We start from the raw sequence: 6,604 nt of genomic DNA, 5'->3' as shown, positions 1-6,604 counted from the left end.
GAATCCCAGAATTGAACAGCATGGAATGACCCTTTTAAAAGAGCGTTTGTTCCAGATGCTGCAACCTGGAGGCTCCATTCACATTTTGATAGGCCGAAGTCCTCAATCCTGTTTTGTGTGTCCATTGCATTTTGCAAACAAATCAGGAATTCAGAGTTCTCTTGGGAACATTAAAAGGTCTAATTAACATTTGATTTTCATACCCACACATACAATTAGTAGAAGCCAAGTAGCAACTATTCTCCTTCAGGCAGAGTACAACCTTCCTGGTTCTCTGCTGTCTCCACTGGCAGACTTACTGAAGGCATTTGAGTTGACTACCTAGGATTTGATATAATCCATCTGCTTCCCATCTCCCCACCTGCCCATACAGAACAGTGAAAGTCGCTCAGTCATGTCCGACTCTGCAATCTCATGGTCTTCCCCATGCCAGTCCATGGAATTTTCCAGGCCAGAATACTGGAGGGGGTAGCCTCTCCCTTCTCCAGGGGATCTTCCCAACCCAGGGATCAAACCAGGTCTCCCACATTGCAGGCAGTTTCTTTACCAGCTGAGCCACAAGGGAAGTCCAAGAACACTGGAGTGGGTAGCCTAGCCCTTCTCCAGGGGATTTTCCTGACCCAGGAATCGAACCAGGGTCTCCTGCATTACAGGCAGATTCTTTACCAACTGAGCTATCAGGGAAGCCCAGTTCAGTTCAGTTCAGTTGCTCAGTCATGTCCGACTCTTTGCGACCCCATGAATTGCAGCCCGCCTCCCTGTCCATCACCAACTCCCAGGGACCGTACAAAACAGAGACCAACACAAGTCAATGAACTGTCCGAGGTCACACAGGAAGTTTCTGTCACAGACCAGAGCAGAGGCCGGTGTTCTTTCCACTACCTCATTGTCAACCTGTAGTTGAGGATCTTTGTAATGAGAGATTTCTAAGCATAAGGGCTCTTGTCACAGCTCAGCTTATCCTGCCATCCACAAACTCAGCCAGAGTCTCCACCCTTCTTGGATCTTTGGCCTCAGCTTTTGAGATTTCAGAATCACCTCAGCTGACTGAGACCATCCTCCACATTCACACGGACGCCAAGGTCACACTCTCATGAATGAGAGGACCAACCGCAGAGGACAGTCTCCCTCCTGACTTTATGCTGTTTGCAGCTAAAGACACATTCGAGCCCCGGGACCCTCCAGGGCTGCCGTTTGCCTTGACTTTTTGTCATGCTGCTTCCCATATCTCTGAACCAAACACTTCCACATCTCCCCGGATCTCAGTTGCTTCTCTTGCCTAGTTCTTAAGTTCACATCTGTGCCTTAGCTGACTTTTTGTTTTTCTTTTTAACTCAATCCTTCACTCCCCCTCTGCCCCAGTCTCCAGCTGTCTTGTTCCCCCCTCACCTTCTTTTTTTATTTCATTAGATTGAATTTTACCATGATTTCCTCTCAAGTTTTCTAGTTTAATCTGATGTTGACTTTGTGACAGTATTATTTTCTTGGACCCTTTGCTGTAGCACTTACCATCTGGCTCAAGAATTTAAATGATTCTTTCCATTTCTCTTCCTCTCTCTCCCTCTCTCTAATGCTATGTCTGCGCTTCTCTCTCCCACTTCTGCTGTGATTTTCTGGTCTAGCTCTTCTTCCTTTTTTCTCTCTCTTTACCGGTTTCTTCTCTGTCATTTTTCATCGTTTCTTTACCTCTCTGGTCTCTTTCTCTTGGCGTTCTCTCATTCTCATTTTCTCTCTCTCCCTCTTTCAGGCTTTCTACACTCCATGACAATTTCAGATCCTTTATTTTCTCCTAGAGATATATGGGATAGGTTCCGGGTATGGCAAGAGCAGTGGGAAAGCTCATATTCTCAGCTCCAATTCTCATTCCCCATGGAGGGTATGTAGAACCATCTGCTTACAAAACCATGTGTGTTCCTCACAGGTTCTCCCTGCATTTTCTCCTCTCTCAGATTTCTTGTCCTTTTATGCTTCCCTTTGGAAGGAATGATGCTAAAGCTGAAACTCCAGTACTTTGGCCACCTCATGCAAAGAGTTGACTCATTGGAAAAGACTGATGCTGGGAAGGATTGGGGGCAGGAGGAGAAGGGGACAACAGAGGATGAGATGGCTGGATGGCATCACAGACTCGATGGATGTGAGTCTGAGTGAACTCTGGGAGTTGGTGACGGACAGAGAGGCCTGGCGTGCTGCAATTCATGGGGTCACAAAGAGTTGGACACGACTGAGCGACTGAACTGAACTGAACTTGGGCTTTCTTCATACTGAAATAATCATGAATGAGAGTCAAGGGATCTGAAATAGCAGTCATTGACTGTCTGATTTTAAGAACTTGGGAGAGTTCCTTAACTTTTGATAGTCAAGGGACATTTCCATTCTTGCAAACCATGTGCCCTGAATAAAAATTAAAAAACAAAACAAAACAAAAAAATGGTGGAAGGTTATGTTACAGAGGGAAATGGGGAGTATGCCAAATAGGTGAATGGGATTAGGAGGTTTAAAATGTCAGTTATATAATAAATAAGTCATGCCATTTGGCATAAGAAGTATGATCCATAATAACTTTGTATGGAGATGGAGACAGATGGTTACTAGACTTAGTGTGGTGTTTATTTTATAATGTATGCAAATGAGAAATCATTATGTAGTACACTTGAAACTAACATAATATTGTATTTCAACTCTATTTTTTAATTAAAGAAAATAAAAATAACTAGATGCAAAAAAAAGAAAAGGTTAAGCTAGAGAGGTGAGAAGGAGTTAGATGATGAACAAAAATGAGTGTGAAGTGTTTCACAAACCAAAATGCTAAATTATTTTTTTTCAATTCTGTCCCCTTTTGGATTTTAGCAAAATAATTTTAACTCTTGGAAAAAGAAATGGGAGCTTTGAGAAGACAGGAAGAAGATAAAGAAAGAGGAAAAAAATGTAGTCACTTGAGTTTCTGCTAGTGAGCCTTGAAGTGTTAAATTAGGGAATAAGCTGAAAACTATATATCAAGCTAGCGGTTGGATTATTATTTTCTGTCTTTTTGTCTTCTCATGTATGGTCACTCAATAATTAGTAATAATCAGATCCTTTCCAAATGTGATCCTAGTATGCCATCATTAACATAATTATATTTGAAGAGCAATTCAGTGCTTAGAAATGTTTCTCACATATCCTGTTTTATTTTATTCATGGTCATGGTTCTAATGATAAGGTGAAAGGGAAGGGATGAAGGTTCTATCCTGTCTCCAATGTTTGAATCTGTAGGCCATTCATTTAGAGGCCTTTTACTTTTAGGGGGAGGTTGAGAAAATAATTGAGCAATATCTGAATTTGGCACAGTAAACCTCTCAGAGGAAATCATAGTAAAATGGGCCTGTGGGCAGTATGCAAACTGCCAGATGCCCTCAGGTCCCAGTTAGCTGGACATTAGCCTCCTAAGATACTTCAAAGAACAGTTAGCTGCATAATGATCATTTCCACTGTCACTTATAAAAACCAACAACTTCTCAGGCACAGACTTCGTATTTTCATTCCTCATTCAAGATTTGAATATATTCACATTTTCATATAAGGAAATAGAGATGCAGCGAGGTTAATTGGTTTCTTAGGGTCATCCAGCCAATAATAGGTGACATTTTAGTTTGAACCTAGGTCTACCTGCTCAAAAATCATTTTTTCCCCATAACACAACACTGCTCATCTTTCAGGAAATAGGTGGAGGAAGAAAGGTAAAAATATGACCTCATATCACATGATTTAATATATATATATTTTTTAATCAATTGTCTTTCTTGTCTCTTCCAAAAATGATTCATCAACAGAGGATAAGAATCATTCAACAAATGAATAAATGAATAATGACATCTTTACAAAGATCACTCATTCTGGAAGCAATAGATTGGCCCTTCCCCATGGCCTCTTCAAGTTTGAACATTTCAAGTAGTTTTGGGGACGTTTTGAATATGTTTTACAGGGGGAAAAAAAATCTCCTTATCAAGTCATCCTCATCTTATCAGGACACCTGCCGGATTGCAGTCAAATTGCCTGTGAATAATTAAAAGCTAATTTCCATAAAGTGATTTGCCATCCTTTATTGGTTCCTGAATTACCCTCAGATGAACTTCTCCTTAGAGGGATGTTGGCTGGCTTTAATGTATTTTAAGCCACCCACAATGGCCAAGCAAAGGTCCCCAGTGTCCAGAAAAGGGGATGCAGGTGCAAGACTCAAAGCATATTGCTGCTTCAGAGAGGGGAAGCAAGCCTTCTAGAGCTTACTGAGCTGAGCAGAGCACAGGAGGTGGTAGCAAAGCTGAAAGACAGAAGGCTTATAGAATAATTGGAAGATGCTGAAAGACACCTTTGTGAGAGCTTGCTTTATGGTTTTTAAGCCCCCAACTATTCCACAAAGTTGCAAAGAGAAAGAGGGGGAGCTTCTAGTGCCATTCTTAAACTATGTCTACTCTGCCAAAGCTGGCAGAGATCTTGAGTTCAATTGATTTGAGAATGTATCTCTATTTTCTCTGCAGTTGGGGGGTTATTAAAACATTTCAAGTAGGAATCAACTAATCTTTCCCTAGCTTCCTGAGTTTCTTTCCTGGAATTCTCAGGTTCCAAGGAATCATTATAATAATAGCTAGCAATATTGATGACTTACCAAGTGTCAGGAACTTTTCTAAGTAGTTTAGGGATTTAAATGTATTTGATCTTCATAAACCCTTGTGGTAGATTATTATTATTATTCCCATGTACTGAGGAGGAAACTGTGGCAAAAAGAATTTAAGAAACTTAAGATCATACATTGGGTCTAAAGCAGAACTGGAATTTGAAGACTGGAAGTCTATATTCTTTATCATATGCCAGCCTGCCCCTCAAGTAAATTGAAAAAGATGGTCCTATCTCTTTGTGGGTAAAATGGAATGCTGTCATTTTTTTAAAGCATTGTAAACATTGTACAGGTGTACAACATCGTACAAACATTGTACTGACCCATCAACCTCCCAGTTCTACCCATACCATCCTCACTCACTCATTCATCTATCTACCTACCTACCCATTTACCTACACCTTTAATGTGTTGGGGAGGTGTTTAGAACATCCTACAGAGTGGTTGCAAAACAATGACCAAAAGTAAGCCAAATTCAAAAGTAGCCCTAAGTTTTCTCTAGTGTGAAGTTCTAGATGGTACCATCCTTCATGCCCATTAACTTTGATTGCTCAGATTCAAGAATTGTGTAATTATTTGCTGGTGGCGTTCTGTGCCTCATTAGCAATATCAGTGCAAGAGGCAGGCAGGGGGAACTGCAGCAACGCTTTTTCAATTCACTTGCGGGGTAGGCTGGCATACGACAAGGAGTTTAGACTTCCAGCCTTCACATTCCAGTTCTACTTCAGACCCAGTGTATGATCTTAAGTTGCTTAAACCCTTTCTGCCACAGTTTCCTCCTCAGTACTCTTCTGCTGTGATGTGCACAGAGAAAAAGAAATGTTAAATGAAGAACCTCTGATTCCGTTGATCAAACATACAGAATATGTTTGCTAAAACCAATCTCCAGTTCCCATTATTAGCAACCTTTCCTGAAAAATGGAAGGCCATTCTGAATGAGGTCGATGGAGTGAGAAATAGACCAGAGTAAAATACCATAAGATTTGGATGGGAAAGTCATGTGGCCACAGTATTTCACTAGTAGAAAACCTAAAAAAAAAAGGTCTTTTTAGATAAAAAATGACTAGTGAAATAAGATGAACTTATGGTTAGTTTATTAATAGTAAGAGATGAGACTTAGTTGGGACCCTAAAGACCTCAAGTAATGAGTTTATTTCTAATACTTCATAAGCTTATGGACATTTATTTTTAATTGACAAAAATAATGTTAATAGTATTTGAATCAAAACTGGAATCAATAGTGTCATTCATTTACAATGGTATAATGATAAGAACAAGGGCATCCTTTTTAAGATACACAAGTGAAAAAATTATTTGGGGCTTCTTAAGTCTCATTGCATACTGTTATGTTGAGAAAAAGCAGGGGTGAAATAGAACCAGAAAGTTTCTTGCCTCCATTCTGCACATACAATGCAATGCTTAGCCAGCACTGAAAAGCAAGAGCCTGAAGAAGAAAGCGTTTTCTATTGCCAACACAAAGAGCCTTGTCAGGACTTTCATGTTCTAGAGAATCACAAATGTCTTTATGTAGAATGACACTGAATGACAGAACTGTCTCCATGGATGGGATTTTTTCAATATCTGTGCTAACCAGTGAGATGGACACTAGTCACTGGCTATTGAGCCCTCGAAATATAGCTAGAGTGATTGAGGAGTCAAATTTTTAAGATTTCATTAGGTTGCATTTGAATATTCACAATGTGTCCACTAGCTGCTCTATTGAACAGGGTCTCCCAATCATCAGGCTGCCTCTGAGGATTCTAAGAGGGGAGATAAATGCTGATTCTGGGCTTACATGTAGGCGTAGCTCTGGGGACTCTATATCTGCTCACACAGGCAGCACTTAAGTGATGCCTGTCCTTATCTACCCAAAAAAGTCACTTTACTCTTGGATTAATGGGAGTCAAAATTCTCAGTCCACTAAGATCAACAGAATCCATTTTATCTTGCTCA

General features: G+C 40.3%; 1 non-coding gene across 1 annotated transcript; it reads right to left on the bottom strand.

Annotated features, from left to right (window-relative positions):
* Positions 1-611: 611 nt before the first annotated feature.
* Positions 612-684, bottom strand: TRNAY-GUA. Its single transcript has one exon. It is a non-coding gene; the product is annotated as a tRNA-Tyr (tRNA).
* Positions 685-6,604: the final 5,920 nt, after the last annotated feature.

This window comes from Oryx dammah, unplaced genomic scaffold, assembly GCF_014754425.2.
Source record: "Oryx dammah isolate SB20612 unplaced genomic scaffold, SCBI_Odam_1.1 HiC_scaffold_1, whole genome shotgun sequence".
NCBI lineage: Eukaryota > Metazoa > Chordata > Mammalia > Artiodactyla > Bovidae > Oryx > Oryx dammah.
Note: the sequence above shows the minus strand (reverse complement) of the source record. Positions and strands in the feature narration are given on the sequence as shown.